At 36.4% G+C, this 23118-nt stretch overlaps 1 long non-coding RNA gene across 1 annotated transcript in view; it reads left to right on the top strand.

Moving 5' to 3' along the window:
* LOC117285380 overlaps nucleotides 1-23118 on the top strand; it is a 92196-nt gene that overhangs the window by 32837 nt on the left and 36241 nt on the right. The gene's annotated exons all lie outside the window — the stretch shown is intronic.

Genomic DNA, 23118 nt, shown 5'->3' with positions numbered 1-23118 from the left:
TGGAGCTAATGACCCAGTGCATTAGTAGTGATAGGGAAGATACATTTGAAACCAAATGTCTTGTTTTAATTGCACTATGGTACCATTTGAATAAGGAGAGTGACATTTCTTTCAAACTATCTATAAGTAAAGTCTGTCATTATATGAATGGTAGTAAAGTATTATCTTAAGTCTTCAGACTAAGGTCTTGTAAACATTTTTCTTCGATTGATTATAACCATTCAGGGACTATAAAATCAGTGTTGGTAATGGAATTCTAAATTGGTATTGTCACCAATTACAGTTATTATACTGTTGAAAAATTAGGCCATATGGAAGTGTTAGAATTATATTACAAAATATTATATATATATGTACTTAAAAGTAGCAGTAGAAACAACTACAAATTGCATTCAAGATCTCATGACACAATAGAAATAGAAATAAATAGCATATCACTAAAGAATATGAGCTCCTTAAGAATGAAGTTTGTTTGCTTTGTTCCCATCTATATACCCAGTACCTAAAAGAATGCCTGGCACATAGGAGATTCTTATAAAATTTTGCTGAATGAATAAAAGGTTTGTGTAATATCTTATGATAAACATCTCAAGATAAAGTTGATTTTCAAATTATTTACTATCTTAGTTTATAGGATTTGACTTATTAAATATATACCTCCAGGGCTGATGATGTAGCTTAGTGGTAGAGCAATTGCCCAACATGCACAAGGCCCTGAATTTCACCCCAGCCCCATACACACTATACACAGATGTATGTGTGTGTGTGTGTGTATGTATGTGTACATATATATATATGACACATATACATTTATATGTGCCTGTATGCATGTGAATATACATTAAAATATATAAATCCACACACATATATGCATACATCTATACCTCTATCCATATTCAGCTGTCTGGATGCCTCTTAGCAAATATTAAGCAGTGTTAGTTTCCTGATGCAAATTTGAGAACTTAGGTTGTAAGAAGTGAGGAAATTTGGTCATAGTCAGAGGGCTGTGAAATGACACACTGCCCTATGGTCCTCTCACATTTTCACCTCACACCTTAAGGTACAACTTCCCCCACAGCTGAGGTGGATAGCACTGTCCTGGATAGTACCTGAGTTTTACGCCAGCAAGTAGGTAAGTGATCAGCTTAATAAAACTAAGATACAGCTTGCATTCTTATCAGCTTTTATATGGGTTTAGTTTTCTCACATTGTAAACAATGGACACTTTCAGATTTTCACTTTTCTCCAGTAGCATTTGCCATTGTCAATCACTTTTTTCTTTTTATGATGCCACACTCTTCTGATTTTCTTCTTGCTACTGATTTTCTTCTCAGAAAGCTTCTACTCGTTTCATCAACTCCTCTTCTTCTACAGACACTTTGCATGTGGGTGATTGTTAGGGCTCGGTCTTGGAGATTACTTTTCACCTTTGTGATATCCTTGGGCAAATGATTTTATCTCCTTGGTTTCAGTGACTATGGACTAATGACTGCAGTCTTCGTCTTCCAACTTGCCTTCACACCTGAGTTTAGGTCCTGTACATTGCAATGACGTATATATCACCTCTCCTAGGGTGTCTCCAAAGTACTGAAACATTGAGTCTGAGGACTCAACTAAACATCCTGTCCTTGAAATATCCTCAGTGGATATCAGGAAGGTTAGGAGCACAGGCTCTGAATTAGCATAACTAGAATGAATCTTGGCTCCAATGTTCACTGCCTGTGTGACGGAGCATCTTATTTACCTTCTTATTTTCTTTTCTCTTCCTTTCTTCTTCTATCTTCTTGTTTTATAATTTGTAAAACATGAACAAATTATAGTGGTGTACTTACTTCAAAATCTTGTTGCATCAGTACTGTATGTAGAAGGCTGAGAGCAGTGCTAGCCGAATAGAAGTTATCAATGGATGTCAGCTATAGTTTTCTACTCTGTTGTTCCAAAAAGAAACCTAGATGTAATTCTCAAGATGTCCAACTCCCTAATCTCCTCCCATTTATATATAGTCACCAATTACATGTTGTGATTTTTCTGAGTAAAGATTTCTAAAATTGACTTGTGTATCACCATGGCTATATCAATTTTCATCCCATAGCTGGACTGAAAGATGCCCCAAGAGCTGATTTTCCTAGTCTATTTCTGTCTACTCTTAGTCCATCTCTAACATCTTCATGCTGTTTGTTAACAAGTTTTATTGCATCTTTGTCAAATGTGAAACCCACGAGTGAGTCTTCCTTCATGCTAGTATCAGGGCCTGATTTCTTCTAGTACTGGGACAGTGATACGAGAGATGCTAGAAGTTACCATGGCTGAGTGGTGGCAGTGCTCCCCTAAGGAGAAAAGAGGCAAACGAATCTGATTCTTTCCACAATGTGTCTCCTTTTATCTGAGCAGGAGAATCTGTCTTACTTATTTGTCCTGATGATATTCAGTGAAATTCAGAGACTTTCATTGAGAACTTTCAATATTTTCAGGTTATCTACATAGAAACAGAACATTCAGACAACCAGGTGGAGGATGTGGCCTAAGGGAACATTAAAGTTAATTTTATTACCTCATTTCAAGATTCTTGATCACTGCTAGAGCTTGCCAGGGTCACACTAGCAAAATTTAAATTGAAGGACTGATTTCTAATTTTTTCTTCATTATACATCAGTGTTATAAAGCTACAGGTCACACACATACCTCATGCATACACGCATGCAAATTTTCACCTGAGATTTTGACCTACAGCCTTGTACCTGCTTTCTGCCCTCTCAAGAGAAGTACTTCAGAATAAACTAGATTGAAGTATTTGGCTTCTGGGTGTGCTTTCCTAACAATTAAAGTAGGCTGCCATAGTAAGCCATTTCAAAGATATTTCCTGTTTGGAGCAGTCTGCCCAATCAGCATCAGAGGATGCAGCTGATTATCTTTCTGTAAACACAGAAAAGACCGTCAGGTGGTCTGAGTTGGAAGGATTGCCTGGCTCTGGGATGGAGAAAGCTTCAGGGCTCAAGAGAAAAAGGCATGGGAGAGAGCCAAAAGAAGGACATTTAGAGTATAACATGAAGCGGAAAAAGCCCAAACAAGGTATGGTGGGAATCCCTGCTGGCATTCCTCAGTCTGGGAATGCAGCCCCTTTTCTTACTGGGAGACTGAAGCTGCTCATCTCATGAGGACAAGCTGGTATTGTGCATTTCTCAGGGAAACTCAGACTAAAGGTATCCAGCAAACACTGTATTACACAAATTTGAATATTTTGTGTAGTGCTTAGTTTTCTTAGCAGAATGTAGAGAAGAAGAGATCATGAGACATGGGTAAAGAAACATGTGCTATCTGAGTTAAGCAGTTAAGGAAGACTTTATTCAAGGCTCTCACAATAGGGTAGAGAGATTAAACTAGACTAGAACAAAAGGAAGAAAGGTTTTTAAAGCCCTGTGGTGAGTTAGTGTGAAGGGATGGAAGGACCAGGGAGGCTTGGGTGGGCTTGGTCAAATTGGTTAGGCCATCTATGTTTGTTTCAAGTGCTCCCATTTCACAGCAGCATTTCCCACCAGCCACAGGATCTGGGTTTTTGTTTGTTTGTTTTTTAGATTTTTGAGACAGTGCCTCTCTATGCAGTCCAGGCTGGTCCTGAATTCACTATGTAGCCCAGGCTGGCCCCAAACTCATGGCAATCCTCCTGCAACAGGAGGGATTGCTGGTGGTACCTATGCAATAAGAGTTTTTATTAGCACACAGGATGCTATAATATCACCAGCATTTGAAATGTTCTGACTGGTTTGCTTATTTTTCTGCTTCCCTTTGTAGCAAAATTGCCAAAGGCTTGTCTCTAATCCCTGGCCTCCATTACCTATTCAGATTGGGCTGTCATCTCTGATATCGTTTAAACAGCTCTTGTTAGGTCCCTACAACCTCTTCTTTCCAAATCCCCTGGAGTATCCTTTCAGCAGCATTTATCCTCTCCCTTTTACTGGCAAGGCTTTCTTTACTTGGCTTCTAGAAACTACACATTTGCAGTTTCCATGTGCCTGGAAAGCCACCACTTTTCTGTCCATGCCTCTCACTCAGCATCTAAATGTCGAAGAGCACAGTGTGCAGCCCTCCTCTTCCTCCACTTAAACTCACTCGTTAGGTGACCTCATTCACCATGGCTTTAGGCCTCGTCCAAGTCTTATGACTCCCAGTTTATTTCTCCAGCCCTTACCTCCACTTCAAACTCTAGACTGATGTATCTAACTGCCTACTTTACATCCCCATTTAAATATCTGCTACACATCACAAATTACATTGCAAACAAAACCCTTGATTTCTCAATCATCTTCCTCTCTTCATCAGGCCTGTTTCATTATATGATAGCAGCCTTCATGTATTTGGAGTTATTCTTGACTCTTCTCACAGGTCACCTTTAATTGCCTAACACAGCTTGCCAAATCCACCTGCAAAACATATCCCGGATCCAGTCATTCTTACCTTTTCCACTATTTGTTAGTTGATCCTACTCCAACCCATGGTTGCCTCTCTTCTCTATAATTTTAGTCATTGCTAACAAATCTGATTTCTTGCTTCTGCTTTTCCTCTGTATAATCTATTCCGTAACATAGTAGCAGCCAGTATAAATTTTAGATCATTAATAGGACCATGTCATTCCTTGACTGTATCTTCCATTGAATGCAATATTATCTGAAGGCCTCACTATGCCCATGAAACTTCACAGTTTTTGGCACGTGTCCTCCTTTCTGATCTCATTTGTCATTTCTCCTAATGCTCTGCTGGCTCCTTTACCACCTGAACCCACTTTTTCCCTGGTCACAGTGCTTAACATTTCCAGAACATGAATTATTTCCTTTTCCATAGCTGTATCTTTACCAAGAAGAAAAAGTGCCTGGAAAGTAGAGGGTGCTCAGAGAAAATGGGCCGTAAGTTACAAACAGCTCATATTTAAATATTTAGCATATGCCGGGTATTACCTTTAGTGGTGTACAACAATAATTTTATTTTGTACCAATAACATCTCTGTATATTATATTGTAGGTTCCATCATTACTTAAGGAATTAGGAAACTGAGACCAATGCAATATCCACCTCTTCCAAGTGGGGAGACTGAATTTAAATCCTGGCTCTTGGTTTTAGAGCTCTATTCTTGACTCTTCTGTCTCTCCCTATAACATACCGTCCATCCTAATTTCAAGTCATACTTTAAAAAACTGAGGAGTCCTCTGGTCCATTTTGGAAATGAAACTAGAATTTAAATAAGCCTTGTGTTTCTGTACATTCTTGGCACCATCTCTACCTCTCAGGTAAAGTTTCCAGGTCTTTCTTATTGTATTCCTTCCAGAAAATACTTTTCCTTTGTCTTTTGCATTTGCTCCTATTAACTATTTTGGGAGTTTTGTGCTTTTTCTCTCCTCTGGAGAGTCAGTTCAAAGACTGATTCTCATTTTACCACTCTTAAGATATTTTCATAGCTGTAAAATTGCAAACGCATATTTTCATGTATATGTGAATGGACTTGGGTTAAAGAAAATGAGTTGCTGTAAGTAATACGATATCAGATAGAACTACTGAAATATTCACTTCATTGCTATATTATAAATATTTAAATTTTTTCTCTATATTGCAATATGTTGATATTTTGAAATATCTGTCTGGGTAGGGAAATATTGCTCTTCTGAAATTAGCCAGTTCTTCTAGATAGCAACGATGAGCCCAAGGAAGAGCATGCTCTTGACTTATGAACTAACCAGTCCAGACCCATGTTTCTGTGTGGTATGGCAATATTTACTTCTTTCTTTATTTTCAGGGAGCACAATTAAGGGATTGATTTTATTATTTAAACTGAATTAGAAGCTTAAGTATTTCTTCTCTTCTCTATAATCACAGAATAACATTTAAATTAGGAAGCTTAGGCTGAACATACTATATGACCAAATACCAAGGAGTCAAGATGAGCCTAGGACTGGAGTTCTAGGCTATGTGCCATGTTCACCCTCTGGCAGAGGTGACCTGTGAAAAACCTGTCATTACTTTTTTTGACTTTAGCTTTAGCTCACCAAGGTGGGTGGCCATTACCTAAAATTAGTATTGCCTGATTAAAATAGAGGACATACTCTAAAATTGAATTTCGGAGGAGTGAATACATTTTTAGTATAATTTGGCACCAAATGTACTAAGAATTGGGACATACTAAAAATGTATCCATTACTTATCTGAAATTCAAGTTTACTGGACTAGGAGGTAATATTTCTGTGCTTTGATTGTTGAAGGGCCAGGTGTCAGCAACTAGGAGCCACTACTCCAGTCCAAAGGCTGCTGAAGTGATTCAGAGTACCCAGTATCCTACTTGCCTGCCTGCCCCATGGAAACCCCAAATAAAGACAGTCATCTAAACCTTCACCTTGTTTTGTCTTATGCCTCCTGACTGTGTTGGTATCTTCCCCATGTGTTACTAAATGGGGTGCAGTACATCTTATTTTGGGAGGAACTGTATTAAAAACTTCTTTAAATGGCATTAGTCATTATCCAGTCACTTGTATAAATTAAGCCCAGGAGCAATACAATTAGAGATTCAACTAATACTTGTTTAATTAGTAAAGGACTACAAAAACATGAATATTCCTTTATTTCATTAAAACATATTTAATATAATTAGATGTTTCAAGAATAACTCTTCCAGTGTTTCATAGTATTTAACTCTTATGCTCTAATTGTTCAGCATGCTCATTATTTGTGAATCTCACTCAGAATTAGACACTGGAGTGATTTAAGGACCTTTCTTCCCTTTTGCTTGTCTGAAAATTTACTTCTTGGGAAGAGCCAAAAGCTGAAGTATTGGGCAACACTAAAAAGAGCTACTGGGCATTGCTTCCTTCACTATTTGTCTGAGTAGAAGCTGTGTTTCCATTCTGTGATCCTGACCATTCAGCTTTATTTCACTTAGCATTTGGTAGAATGTTCACTAGGTGACTGTTTTATTTCATAGATGGAAAAAAAAAAAAAACCCTTTAGGCTCTTTTTAAAAATCACATTCTTTTAAAATTTGAAGATAGCTCTCTTACTCTTGTTTATGCTTCAAACTGCTTTAGAACACTCTCTGCTGAGTCCTGTTGGATAATTAAATAACTGGCCTTACTTTTCACTTTTGAACCTGGAGGCCAGCCCTGATTCAGTTGCTGATTCTAAAGCAGATCATGGGATAAAACGACTCTTCCACTCTTCAGTGCAGTTTTCTTAGAGAATATGTATGAAGAACCCGTGCGTCCCAATGGGTGAATCAATTTCGAAGTTAGCCGAGATTCTAGAGGGTAGCTTTTCTCTTACTTGTCTCCTTGAAGAGGAAGCATTAACTCTCTCTTATGAATAAGTGATTCTATGTAAATGTCATGTGTTATTTTTCAGGACCATCCACTGTTTTTGCATTTTGTTGCCTAACAATTGAAATTCTCAGATTCTCCTTGCTGAAAAGAGCCCCAGGCCAATGCTTTTTGTCTTCCCCACACTCATGTTTGCTGCTGTCTCTCTGACATTCTCTGGGTCAAAGTTGAGAATAAATTACTCAGAATCCGCTTGCCAATGACAAAGACTGCAGATCTGCTGATTCTGTTCTTGAAGCAAAATCAATTATGTCAAATCATCTTTCGGATGACAGGAAACATTGTGGGCACAAGTTGATTCAACATTATTCAGTACTTTATATTTGATATTGCTTGACACAGATCGAAATTTCACTTTCTTATCCCATAAAGCAATCACGATGGGCTGTACTTCTTCTGTAATGTTAATACTACAAATTGGTTTTGGAATGTTGGAGCAGGATAAATACAAATAGCAGTTACCCACATTTCTAGCTAAGGACAGCTAATAGCAGCTTTTATGACACATTTGAACCTGCATCGTCATCCCTGCTTCTAGCTTTCAGTTCTGTATCTCCACTGCCCAATGCTCTTATCTCAGATTAGCCCACGCTGTAGGGTGGTGGTGAGGAGCAGGGGAGTGGAGTGATGCTGTTTCTCTGAGCCCAACATGTAGCTCCCATGATAATATTGGTGCAGATAGCACTGGGTAGCAGATAGCACTGTGCAGCTTTTTGCTATAGGGTCACTCTGTCCTTCACAGAACTTCACCCCTCCCTTCCCTCCTACCCACTGTCACCCGGGGGTGGGTGGTCCACAGCTTGTACATTGAGCTGCCTTCTGCATTTCATAGTGTGCAAGAGTATCTGGATCCTAATGTTCAAGGCAAAACATCATTTCTCAGTGCCCTTCTGCTTAATGATGCCATAATGCAGTTTTGACATCAGTGTTGCTCTTCTGTTTTGTTATGGCCTTTCCTAAGGCATTCAATTATTTTCTAAGTTATTTCTCAAGAAAGTATAAGACTTTCTGTCTGCATGATTTTTTTCCAGAATTTTTGGATTATTTCTGACATCATCATCTTAGATTTTAAACTGGGGTATGGGATGGATGTTAGTATCCATGTGTCTTAGTTACTTTTGCTGAGGTCTATTTTGGCTCACAGCTTGTAAAAGTTTCACCCTATAGTTAGATGGCTCTGAAGCAGGGTGGCATGGCAGAGAGGCCACACAGAGGAGACAGTCCATGGTGAGCAGAAGGCAGCAAAGTAGTAAGGAAGAAGCAAGCCATGACAGCAGCCCTCTTTCTTTCCCTTATTTTTTATTCAAGCTACCCACCCGCTGAGGGCAGGTAGCACTCACACTTAGGGTGGAGCAGTTTTAATGTTATCGTTGCACCACGAATCACTCTTAGTATCACATCCTTAATTCCAGCGTCACACACTTGAGATCCAGACAGCTCCAAAAAGCCAACCCATGAAGCTTTGGGGGGACATCTAGACACAAGGCATAACACCAGGCAAACCACTTGAGTTTTATTTCTTTTCTCCCCCACTCCCTCCTCAAATCCTAGAAGGACTTTTTACTCACTTGGGAGTAACTTTCAAATTTCTGCTTCTTCATGCTATGATTTCTGATAAACTATTAAGCTTCTATTTCTTTATACCATGATTTCCAATAAACTGTCATCATCAGACATCCTTGCCTTTTTTTTTTTTTTGTGCTGCAGATTGATCCTAGGCCTCACACATGCTAAACATGTGAGCTACCTTCCCAGACCTTCTTTGCTTTGGATGCATGACTTAATAAAGAACCTTTTGCTTTCTCAACAGAGGTGACTATGTTATCATGTTAAACCATGTAGAAAAAGAAAAGTGTGTGGTGACTTCTAAGTGCAAGATGGGGTTCAGCCCTCCTTACAGAACATCCATGTCCTTGGCTCAGGAGATGGGTATCTATGCATGGAATGAAATATTTATCAGCTCAAAGTCTTGAAATGTAGCTCCCATTTTATGTAGTGAGAAGGTTTTGAGGCTGAGCCAGGCTCACTGAACCTCAGGGCTAGGTATGACAGTACTGGTCATGGGCACAGGAGAGTGCAGTTGGCTTCTGATGTTTATTTAACTTACATACCATTCCAGAGGAACACACACTCAGATGTGTAGCCCTTCCTGGCTAGCTCCTGTCATTCTTCAGGAAACTGAACTCTTCTCCAGGAATAGACAGTAATTAGTTTAATCCAGTCATGGTAATTCCATTTAAGTTGTTGTATCTTTTCAATAACCTTAATTTAAGTCATCTTGTGCATTACTCCAGGTGGCTTTCATTAATGTACTTGTGACCTAACTAAAATTCTCAACTGATGTTCTTTCATTTCACATCCAGAAGAATTTTTTCCTTTTCAATGCCACAAGGAAGAGTACAACTCCAACTCCTTTGAAAGGTTTTCTGTGACTAAATAAGACAGCATCTGGATGATGCAGATCCTACATGTGATGTGAAAAGGAGAGAGAATGAGCCAGGTGAATGAAGCAAATGCCTCTGAAGTCTGTCCCATCCATGAGCTTGGAGGAGACATACATTTCCCAAATGCTCAAGACAGTTTGGGATGGGATATCAGTATGGTTTTTATTTCAGCTCAAATCTTTTAGCTGTTATAACTGGTTGGACAGAGTAGTAGATGGGGTTGTATAGTTGACATTTCCACTGGAGATGCTGAAAATAACTTAGAAAGCCAGATGTGGTAGAGTATAGTGTGCAGAGGGAGAGAAAGTGAAAAACCTCTTGTGTCTCCATTACTTTAGGAATAGTAGGAAATGTTATTTCACAGTTATGAGTGGTGGGGAGAGTAAGCACACATAATACTTAGGCGAGGGAGACAAGAAGGAATGAAGGCAACTTTTATTGAGAATTTAGGATATTTCTCAGGTTTGGTTTTCCATGTTAGATTTATTACCGTATTTCACCTTCTCAATAACACTAAGAAGTGTATGTTTAAAGATAGAAATTTGAGATTCTGACTATTAAGTGATGGTCCCAGGATTGTACAGCTAGTATGATCGGATTCCAGTTTAAGCTTGTCCACCATCCACAGTGCCCTCGGAGCCCCTTACCATCTAAGCATTATTTAATAACTTCAGCAATAAAGTACTATATAGAACACATTTTTCAAAGGGGTCCATCTGAAGTGTTAGAGTGAAGTGGATGTATTATTATCTCCCAGCTCTTAGCAGCATTTACTAGTTCAGAATAGATGTAGAAGAAATCATTCCTTCCAGTTTTAGAGTGTTTGTGCTAATTGTATCAACTGTATCAATATACTGATAGAAGACCAGCCCAGAGTGTTTAAATACCTATCATGGGACTAAAAATTCAGTCATCTGAAGGACACCAGTGTGGAGAGCCACAAGTCCCACTCTTGGTAGCTCAGGGAACACTCTTACCTGCCCCAAACCATAGGTCCAGGTGCAAGAGGATCCATGCAGCTCTGGTGCTGGGTGTGTCTCTCCAAATTCTGCTATAATGAGATAATAAAGCAGGGGAATTTAGAATATATTATTTGCACAACATTATCATCTCTCCTTTTTGTCAATATTCATCTCTCTTTCAAAGCTTTTCTTCCCACGATGAGTTGAAAAAGGTTCAGTCTATAGTTCTGGGGAAGGAGAGTCAGAACGGTTTGGTTTGTGTTTTCTATCACCTTTTTTTCCTACCCAGGATCACTTTTTTTCCCCTCCCAGGAAGCTTTTTCCTTTTATGGAAATGACATCCGATGAATTTATTCCTCACACATTATTAGCTCAGTTTGAGAGGCCAGAGCCATGTTTTTTGGAAGGGAGTCTCAACAGTGAGATTTGGAAGAATTTTGGCATATTTTCCTTAAAGTAAAAGTTAGATTCCCTAAAATGTGGGATTACACAGACAGTATCTTTTTAATTTATATCTTAAGTACTCTTTTTCTTCCCACTAGTAGTTTATTTTGAAAATCTAGATGGTTAACCAGGCATGGTGCTGCCTGCCATAATCCCAGCCCTCTGGGAGGCTGAGTTGTAATGATCTCAAGTATGAGCCCAGTCCAGACAGTTTAGTGAGACCTTGTTCAAAAAACAAAAATCTACCTGGTCACAGGGAAGACCTCACATGAAAGTCATTTTCATACTCCCGTCTTGACATCTCTAGTGTTTACAGGTTTTCAATGAAATTGTTCTCTTCTGAATACTTTTACTTTTTCTTTCTTCCATAAATTGTCTGACTAAAAAACAAAAAAACAAAAAAACAAAAAACAAACTCTGAACATACATTTCTTGTTTAATTGTTTCTAGGGACTAAATCACTTTTACTGAATAAATCTTTGCAAATAAATTGTCTGCTGTGTTTCCATTCTCATCTTCTTGTGCTTCTTTGAAGCATGTTTAAATGTTTTTTTTTTGTTGTTGTTGTTCAAAGAAATTATGGTGCAATGTTTCGATAAGTTACACCAAAAATAAAATATTTTTTCTTTATATTTTAAAATAGAGATAATGATAGAATAAACTTTGCATTGAAAAGTAGCCTTAATACATAATAAATATCTTACTTGTAGGAAAATGGACACATATTGAGGATATACTCCTAAGTGAAATAAATAAGTCACACATGTGTAAATACTGAATAGTTTCTCTGGTGTGAAAAACTATAATGGTACATTAGATCCTAATGAGATAATTGACAATGTGAAATAGGAAGAAAAGGGCTAAAGGTGCAGGGGAAGTGGGAAGGGTAGGGGAAAGGTAATAAGAGAAAAGAAAAAAATAGGAGAAAATGAAAAAATGGAAATAAAATTTTTGTAAATAGGGAAGGGAGAAGGGGGTGAAGGGAGGGCAGGGATAAGGGGAAAAAATGAGAACCAAGACCTGTCATGTAAAGGTGCAAGATCCCAATGATGAAAGTAACTGTACTGAATACCTAAAATGTACCAATAAACTCAATGAGAGGAAGAAAAAAAAAGAACTCAGAATCATAGATTATAGGTGAAAAAAAAAATAAAAGTTTACACTAAAAAAATCTTGTTTGTATCAGAACTTGTACTTTATTTGAATTATGTTTATAACTCACTAAGAGTAAAACATATGGTCTGTGAGAGAAAAATATGATTTTAATTTAAAAATAGCTACAAACCAAATTTTAATTCTGTTGTAAATACCCTTTATATTAAGAGTCAGCACTTAATAAAAATTTTCAGGTCACTGAAAAAAAAATCCACTTATTTAACTGGATGCTAGTTTTTATGGACCATCAAATGTGGCATACTTGAAATCAATAAATTTTACTTTTAATGTTAATTCTTCTGTAAGGCCAGTGTTTAAAAACATTGCTATTTTCCACAACAAAAACAGGCTTTGCAATCATCATGGTATTGGCTGTTTTAGTAGAGATGGGTAAAATGTTTCCTAGGTTACAGAAAATGAAGTAGTAACAAGACACACCTGCCCTCTCAGCTAACGGACCCTTGGAGAGACCCAGGTTTTTCCTCTTCTCCACTGATCTGTTGGAAGCTTGGATTTCCTTCCCCACCTGCCCTAGGCCCTCAAGGCAGGAACAGTTGTGATGCTTCTGTCTGGAGAGCTTCTGCTTCTGTGATGACTCTGTGCCTCTCCTCAGCTGCTTCTTACACAGGTGCCTCTTTGCTAAGCGAGCATAGTTTATCAGGGGCATAAAGGGTTTGGTCAGAATTTTGTGATTGATTATTCCTGTTGCTGGTCACATTTTCATTATTGCTAAAGTTGCATTCAGATGGTAAAAATCTTCTTCCTTCTCTTTTTCCTTTCTTTTTCTCCCCCTTCCTTTATCTCCTCCTGCTCTTCCTAGCTCCACATGCCCAATTCCATTTCTTCTCTTTGATTTCCTCAAAACTATTTGGTGAGTCAGTTTGGCACATGGAATATATTTTACAATGAAATAATATAATAGAGATTAAGATTCTACACACTGTATGATCTTTAATTATTAATGCTGCTAAATGTTATATTAAGAAAATAAAACAATATTACTGCAATACTAGTAATTAAACTAAACATTTAAAGTAAGCACTTATGCTTCAAGAGTAATTTTAAATTTTGTCATGTTTTATATTTTTTCATTTATTGACTCATTTTGAGTTAAATTTAGGGTTTACTATAACTTAGAATTCAATTTTGAGGTTTTATGTTATTAAATCATTTAACTTACTTGTTTCCCCATTTAACTTGATTTGGAGAAAATGTCTGTGAGGAAAATCTAATCAATAGTCTTTCACTAAAGAAATGGAGAAATTAAGAATATTAATTTAAGTACATTATTTGCATCCTTATTTAAATAAGATAGAACTTTAAAAATTGTGTCAGGCCAGTTATTTTCTCCTTGTCTACCTGTGTTACCCGTTGCAGTATCTTTTCAAGTCTCCCGAGCTAGAGGTTTCAGGGGCTTTAGGTATCAACCTGAGTCTGCCCAACATTCCCAAGAGAATGATGGGCAAAATTTCTTCACTTTCTCTGCAGTTGACCTTGATTTCTGTTCTGAGCAACTCTTTCTCTGGAGTGGCAGAAAATTATTCTCTGATACATTTGTCCTCATCATTCCACTTGAGCTGATTCTAAGCACTAGAAGTCTTCCATAAGTACTGTAGTGGTGGTGGTAGGGGAGATGGTCATGTGTGTGACTTGCTGTGTTGTGGGGAAGTGCTGGCTTCCTGGCATCTATGGCTATGCTCATTCTCCATCAGGGCCTTGGATGCTGGCACAGGCAAGGTACCTGTCAGGGTCCTGAGTTCTTGTTTGGAGGCCTTTACCAGTCCACTTCTGTTACCTTTCTATGCTATCAAATATGTGGGGATCATTCAGCTGCTCTTGCCACGCTGAAACACAAGGAAATCTTATAGTTGACTGAGATCTTGTTGGTCCTGAAAAATCAAATCCCTGTATCTCATCTGGGGAATCCTCTATTTACTTCTATCTATTGAAGGATCTACAGGTAATTCTGCCAGATTCCATATGATTTCCTGGAAGTCTTGGGGACAGTCACAGTGCAGGGTATGTTTCCTAGAGACCAATGAGTATTTAGGCTCTGATGGGTAGTACTCCAATTTTCCCCATTCCCAGCCATGGAAAATCTTGTGTGTTACTGTAATGGCGTAAAAAGAGATTTGGCCTGATATTTTTCTCTTCCTAATTTCTTCTAAATCTATTAATTTTCCTCAAGTTTTGAGTTTGCCCATGCCATAATTTTTTGAAACTCAAAAGGAAAAATTAATCTAGCCAGCGAAATGAGAGGGATGAGGACAAGAAAAAGCCAACAGATTACAGAAAATGGGAATAGAGTACAGAGTTAGTTATTTAAAATAGTAAATATTTCATACATAAATACTTAAAATATATTTAAAATAATCTACTATATGCAATTAATTCCTTTCCTTTATTAAACTTATCTAAACAGTTTTATGTGCTGCGGCTATAAACTCTTTTATGTCCCTTAGCTTCCTCTGTCCTCTATAAGGACACATTATGTGGAATCACATTTCCTGACTAAACTCTAAAATTCGTAGAAGAGCATTTGAATTTCTCTAAAGTTGGATCCCAAATTGGAACATTTGTTTTAGTTTTCTTACATTCTATCCATTTGACACTTAGTAGTCTCACGTTCCTGGAAAATGTCATTTGCATCTCCACCTTTATATCGTTGGTCAAACTTATCTCATTTACCTAGACTCTTTTATTGTTTTTTGAGAGACTACTCAATATTATGCAAGACCCAGGGCAAATGCTGGTTCATCCATTAAGCCTTTTTGGGTTCCTCAGAAAAAATTACTGGCTTTTAGAAGTTTTTTTGTTCTAGCTGGTAATAATTATTTGTTCAAATGTTCAACACAGCAACAGATTTTAAACAGCTTAAATGAATAATTGCTTATTATTCTAAAATTTTACTAACATTTCTATTTATTTTTCTGTTATTTTTTTTGTCTGAAATTTGGGTTGTTCTAAGAAAGGTGAAAATAGCAGTGGTTCATTCTGCTTTATAAACTGATCACCTTCAATGCAATTTCCATCTAATAGTCTAAGATAAGGATCATGAAAGGACCCTGAAATACCAGAAACAAATGTGAATATTCTGGGTAATTAATGCCATATAGTCATTCTACCTGAACTGGTTGCTCTTTTTCAAAAAATTAAAAAAGTAGGAAAGGAGAGAAGAATAAGGCATGTTCTTCCTTTTATGGGAACATTTCCTGAAAATTGTATGCATCACTTTCAATACAAACCAACAGACAGAATGTACCCACATGGACACATTTAGCTGCAAGGGAAGCAGGAAACATATAGAAAGGAAGGGAAATACAGCTGAGAGACAGACTGTAATCTCTGCAGCCTAGAATGAATTTAAACATTTCCTTTTTAGGTCAGGTAGGAGATAACTGAAATTTCCTCAAAATTATAGAAAGAAATGCTTTCTTTTGAGATATCAGGAAAGTGTACAATATTATTTTTCACTCTAATAATAAGTAGACCTCTTTTGCATTATAAGACACATAAAAATTTCTGAGAAAAATGTTTAGAGAAAACAGCTCAGGAAATATACTGCTTATCTTTTTTATTCTAGGATAGTTCTGTTACCAGTATCTTAGCTGCTTTTTTTAAAATCACTGGGACAAAATACCTGATACCCACCACTTAAAGGTGGAAGGGCTTATTTTGTGTTATAGTCATTAGAAGTTTCAGTCTATAGTCTGCTGTCTCCAAGGCAGCACAGTATGGGAAAAGAGTGTAATAAAGGAGAAGCTGTTCATGTCATGGTGGTGGGGAAACAGAGAAAACAAAGGGAGGAATTGGGGTGGGAGAGAAACCCTTCCAGGACATGCCTGGCCCAGTGACCACATCTTCTGACTGGGCCCCACCTTGCAACAGCAAATCATCTGTGAGCCTCTGTAGTCCAATCACCTTCCCAAAGCCCTGCCTGTGAGTGCATGAGGCTCCTGGGGGACCTTGAGACATAAACCAGAATATGCATTTAATAAAATGTAATATCAATAGAGTGTTCCAGTAAATATAGGTTAGAAGAAACTGGTAAGGAAAACTTAGTATTCAGATGAACATTCTACATCACATTGTCAGCATCTTGTTCTTCCTGCTCTGCTCTAATAGATTTGAGGCATGAGAGCCTGCTTCTCTGATTTTTCCACTGGCATTACATCAGCAGGGCTAGTGTTCAGGTTCCTTCATTAATTAGCCATGCCAGACACTGAGAAACTCAGTGTAGAGAAAATTAGTGGTAACACTTATGGTATGCCCACAGCAGGAAAGGGCAGGCCAGTCCATCTCCGAGTAGTTTCTGAGTAGATTTTAGAGGAGGTGTAAGACTCCCTTGCAGATATATCTTTTTAATCAGTGGTGACCTCAATATGTCAGCCTACATTTTTGAAAGGGTTCTGAAGTACAACAGCTATACCTTAAATTTGAATGTATACTTTTCCCTCTTTCTGCAACCCTCAATTTTGCTATCAGTTAAAGTTGCTAATATCCCTGTTATCTTCAGCCAGCCTGCCAACTTTGTCAGTTACTGAAATACTATTTATGCAAGCACAATTTAGCTTTTAGGGAGATAAAAAGCAGTTTGCAAAAGTAGACTAGAACTGGCGTATTGAAATGTATTCCAGTTCAGAACACTTCAACATGATCTTTGTATTATTGTTCATTATTTTATGTTGATTGGTAAAATGCTTCTCAAACAATTGATTCAGGAAAAAAGTCATTCTATGCTTGAAATAACTGGAAATGTTTCTTTGTTTGTATTTGTAAGATATTTAATTGTATATTTTTGAAAATATCAGACATATGGAAGATAAGTTATAACAATGTTTCTGTGTGGAATTTTTGTTATATGATACATATGTGCTATTTGTAGAAGCATGTTTTAGAGTATTTTCTCATTTGATCTCAAATTGTTTATAATTTGCTTCTAAACAATATTTTATATTTATTGCTATTCATAATAAATCTGGAGAGAATGTAAGTGAGGCAGAATATTTTTTCTTTTATTTAGTGATCTTTCTCTTATTTCTTAGAAAAAGTAAATGTTAATTTTTGTTATTAAATAATTTTATTGAAGATGTAGAGCTTTGTAGGGAAAAATGATACTTACAACTAGATTTTCTGCCTTTTGTTTTTCTTCCTTTTTACCATTTGGAATATATATATTTTCTGAGTCATTCTTCCTTTCATTCACCTTCATCCTTTAATTTTTTGTTTTATTTTATCTTTTGGTACCAGGGATCGAACTTGGGACCTTATGCTTGGAAGGCAGGTGGCAGCACCACTAAGCTAAATCCTTGGCCCTCCTCCTCCAAGTTTTAAAATAATTTTCCAATTTTTAAAGTTTCTTGTCTGTTCTTTCATTTAACAACAACAACAACAACAACAACAACAACATAGAATTTAGAAAAGTTCTAAATTATTTCCCTCGTTCAACACTGATTGTCCCAGAAAATGACCATTTTATAATTGCTTCTGTATACTTAGGTAATGTGAAAATCTATGGATTTAACCTCAGGTAGCACAACTAGGAAGGGAATTACTTTGTAACTCTTTATCACTCTTTATTAGCTTCTTTTCTGTATTATACATTTTATAAACGATTAGTATCAAACATCATTATACATTTATTTCAAAGAAAAGAAGAAAAGCAGTAGGTAGGCCTTCTATTTAAAAACATCAGTTATTATTTCTGCTTCCTGGCAGAGTGAATATTGTTCAGTCTGACCTCTATTAACTTACTGAATAATTGTATTGAAAAATTTTATTTTTATCTGTTGATTCAAAATGTAATTAATTGGGCTGGGGATTTAGCTCAGTGGTTCTGGCACCTGCTTTGCAAGCTCAAGGACCCGAGTTTGATCCCCGGTACCAAAAAACAAAACAACAAAATAAAATGCAATTAACCTATATGTTATTTGAAAATAAACTTCCATTTTTCACTGAGATTATACCAAATAGCCAAATGTTAGGCTCTGCTTTTCTCTCTCTGGATAGAAAGTAAAAGACACACTTTTTTAAAAAGTAAAAGTTTAAAAAATAACTTCCTAAATAAAAGAAATAAGTGAAACATCAGAAACAAGTTTTCAGTCTTAATTTTTGCCACAGGTTGTTTCATTATTGTATCCTAGTTGTCACATTGTTTATGAAGAACTAAGTTATAGTTCAGTCTACATGGTTGCAGTTCTAGGTCACTCAGTATGAATTGGAGTTTTTATTTGGTGTATTTGTAAGTATAACTTAGAAATTCATAAATGGAATAAAATAAATATCTTGTAACATTCACTATTTGGCTCTTTATTAATTGTGTTGAAATGCAAAACACCTCTCTATGTTAGCAAACAAAAGCTACAACAATGGTATAGAAAACACATTATTAGACCTTATAAGTTTGTGTCTGAATTTGTTAAGGAATCAAGTAAATGATTAAATAGTTAGAGCATAAAATTATTTTATGGCTATATATTCACTGAATTGTTTTTTTCCAATAGTCTTTTGTGAATTTGTAAAATAAGTAAATCTACTAATATAAGATAGAGCTAAAGAAAATTGCATTGATACTTTCATATCAAATACTACCTAATTCTTTTTAATAATGCAATATGGCTGAGAGTGATGATCATGTCATTGTCTTTGAAGATGAAACTTATTTAGTTATACTTAAAAGTAATTCTATATGTATGGTAATTCCTATTACAGGTCAGTTAGCACTTTTAGGTATACACGGATAACCCAAAAAAGTAGCAGTTGCATGAAACAGTGGACCAAATAAATATCTTGGTCAAATATTTGAGTGAACTCCCCTATGCAAGAGAAAACTAACCATGCTACCAAAAAGCAGATTAGTTTTTAGGAGATGTACTGTATGTTAGCAATGGACATTTGTTGATGTCCTCAGGATTCATTGGCAGTGTGACTATACTACTTCTTACACTAGTTTGTCTGCCAAGTTTGACTCTCTCTTCTACCTTCTTCATCTAGGTTTTGTCTTTATGTGCAAAATGATCATCACATGGTCTTATCTGGACCCCTGACTGAGCTATTTCACTTAAGCTACAGTCTGTGCTCCCTGGCCTCAGTTAGTGGCATCCTGGGTTTTACCCTGACTGGCTTACTTCCACTGGTCCTGTCTACTGAGCAACTCAAAATTGCCTGGAAGCTCCAGGCTTCCCCTCACATCTGATCCTTTAATGTGTTTCTTCTTCCTTCTCAAACTCTGTCACCACCTTGCCTCTGCTTCTAGGCCCAGCTCTAAATTTCTGTGTTTCTGAGAAGACATTTTTAATCCTAAATCTACAAAACACATGTTCTAGGAGATCCCTCATCCTTTCACATGCTCATTTTCATTTGCCTGTCTTACTAGTAGACTGATGATAAAATATGTGTATTTCATGAATATCAGTTAAAACAGCTTGGAGATTCCAGTGAAAAATTGGCTTCTAGTAGTTGCATTAAGTGCTCCCTATTAATCCTAGTCTTTGAGATGTGTTGATAGCAAAGGGCTATCTTTCATCTTACCTTTCTGAATATAGGTGAGATAATCAGCTTGTTCTAGATTTACTCGTTCAGTCATCTAAGAAGGAAAATATAGACTATTTTCCTCATGGATTATAAACTATTTTATGCTAAAGAGAAGACAAGAAATCCACTGTTTGTTTGACTAGAGAAAATATTTATTCTCTTCAAAGAAGAATGTACAAATGGATCAGTAATTGTATTAGGAATCGGAGAAATGTTACATTGCATTGAATACCTATATACTATCAATCAGAAGCCTATTCAGTTCTGACTTGAATATATAAAGTTACATTGTTAGTTCTCATGATATCTTTAATAATCAGTTAATTTTATTCATTTATCACACAGTCATTAGTTATTTACTATGTTCCAAGTACTGCTAGGTACTAGAAATGTGACTAAACTTTGATCCTTGCTATCAGAGAGCTCATAAGCAAAGTAAAGAGAAGCTTCTACATCTCCTCTTATGGGACTGGAATGGAACTTAAAACCCTTTGTTAATAATGATTCTGATAAATGTATTTTATTTTTTTAGCAGAAAAATTATTTTGATAATAGACGTGGAATGAATGAAATGAAAACTTAAAAATTTCAATTTGAAAACAAAATTAGAATAACCAACTACCAATAAACAATATGATATAACCCCATTATGATATAACCCCAATATGATATAACCCCAGCATGATGGCAAAAGTATGTCCCACTGATCAATTAAAATATACTCTGAAATAGAGGAACCCCTATAAGAAGAAGAAATTTAAACTCCTTTCCCTCTTGTTTGTTAATAGTTTTGGATTCCACATGGTATCAGAAGATATTACAATGGAGACATTCTATAAATCTGAAGAAGGAATAAAATAATGAATAATCTATCCCAAGAAATCAAGATAAAACACTAGAAAAACAATCTGATTATGGTAGTTAGAGAAACCAAAACAACATACTATAAAAACAGCAACAAATAAACAATGATGGGTGCCCTTATATTTCTAATTTTTATTTTTGCATATTTTGGATCTGTTTAAAATGTCTCCTTGCATTTAGGGTTAGAAAAAATACATTTGTAAACTTTTTTGATTAAAAAGTTTAGGCTTTTATTCATCAGATTTCAGAGTAAATATACTTTGTGATGCATTCTATTCATTGTGCAGTTTCTGAAAGTTGAATAAACTGGGATTTAGGAAGGCACCCAAAAGGCTGGTTCTCACCCATGTAAATCTGTGGTATTTCCTTTCCATGTGATCTGTAAAGAAAAGAAACGTGTGGATTCATTCTGATCACTGCCTGTGTAATGCTGATTGGTGCTTGGAACTCTGGGGCTCAGCTTATTTCTTTTGTCTTGGGGAAAGATTTTTAGGTCTAGCTGTTTTTGATTCCCTACTTCTTGTAAGCTCTTAACTTCTTTCATTAAGCTACAGGAAGGATGGGGGCGGAGAATGGTGATGGGAACAAGATTGGGCATGGGGTGGGGGAAGAGGATTGAACTGAGGTTATGGACATGATTCTGGGCTCCGAGTGGTTTCTCAGTCTCTGTTGAACAAGCACTCAAGAAGGACATTGTGCTGCTTTGGCAAAAAGTGCAGATTGATGTCTTCTTGTGAATGCTATGCTTTGTAATAAGCCCCAGTGGTCAGTTTAAGGTATCTGGGTTTCTGAAGAGATTGTTTGATTTGAAGCCAGCAGTGGCATGGGAGTCAGTGGTAGTCGCCACTTCTTCTGTATAGACTTGGAAGAAACTTGGTTCCCAGGATTCTGGAGTCGGAGTTGGTTCAGGGGGGTTGCTTGCAAAACATTTCCTGAATGAATTCAAATGGCCTCTGTCAAAGGAATTGGGCCCTGTGGATCTGTTAACAGAAAACTGCACAGTTGCGAAGTGACTTGGGTAGATTGATATGTAAAGAAAGTGGAAAGAATCACAAGCACTTCTAAGAACAAGATTATTATACAGAGCTTTTGTTCCTGCAACAGTGTCAGCTGACATCAGGTTTCTTATTATTTCTAAAGCTAAGAAGCCTCCAGAGAGGCTATGTGGAATAATCTGTGCTACAAATAGTTCATCTTTAAATGAGAAAATTTCACAGAGCAATGTGTGGAAAGATATATACCAAACCACTATCACTAAATCCTCAAGAGCAGGGTGATATGGGAATATAAAGGAACTGGGAGGGATCATGGGGACAGGAAAATCTTAAGACTTCTTAATTTATACTTTCGTATTGTCTGAACGCCAAAAAATTAATTAAAAATAAAGTAGCTTAAATAATGCATAGCTTCTTTTATGAGAAACCCAAAATGTACATGAAGATCAAAAATGAAAGACAGATAATCTGAAGTAGGGAAATAGATCTTTCTCATATGGAAGGAGGATGAAGGGAGTGGGTTGGAGCAGATCAGAAGTAGACTAAAAGGGGACTATGAAAAAAAAGAAGTACGTTAAAAAGAATTAAGATGTGTTATGTACATGTCCCAACTCTGCACAAGGACTATAAACATTATGTACTACAAACATGTACTAATAAAAAATAAAAACTAAATAAAATAAATATAACAGCAAGATTCTATTTTCTTTTAAGACATTTAGTTTTATTATTGGATTGTGCAAATTCAACCTGTTTAACAACAACAAGCACAGTGGGATATTAAAATGTGTGGACATAGAAATCATAGTTTTAAAAAAGATGTAAACAGTCGTCTCTATGAATGGAGTGCTTGCCTTCCAAGGAGTGTCAGTCCTTGATAAATTTTAATTTTTGGATGTTACTGAAATTCTGAGCACAAGGAAAGGGATAGATAATGCTTGTCCATTTCAGGAGAAGGGAAATTTCAAGATGGAAAGTTGCCTCCTGGGAACAATTGAATAAAATGATGCACTGAAAGAAATGGATCCATTTTGGAAAGATTCCACAATGTGTTGTTTAATGAAAAGAAAAATAACAGAAATGAGTGGATTGATGTTGCAACTGTCTGGCAGTCACAAAGTCCTGAGTTTGATACCTGAACCGAAAAAAAAAAAAAAAAAAAGAATGGATTGAAATTGTTAAATACATCCACAAGCACATCAGCACATATAGAGACAATTATGATAAAAGGGGATTTTATCTGTATGCATGGATTATAATTTTCAATTGTTTTAATATTGTGAAATTGAATGTACAGGAATGTAAATACACATGTACACATATACAAATATACAGTCATCTAATATGTATATACATACACACCTCATAT

The sequence above is a fragment of the Fukomys damarensis genome, unplaced genomic scaffold (assembly GCF_012274545.1).
Source record: "Fukomys damarensis isolate Sample0158 unplaced genomic scaffold, DMR_v1.0_HiC HiC_scaffold_9, whole genome shotgun sequence".
Classification (NCBI taxonomy): Eukaryota; Metazoa; Chordata; class Mammalia; order Rodentia; family Bathyergidae; genus Fukomys; species Fukomys damarensis.
The sequence above is the reverse complement of the archived record's forward strand: the minus strand, read 5'-3'. Positions and strand labels throughout refer to the sequence as shown.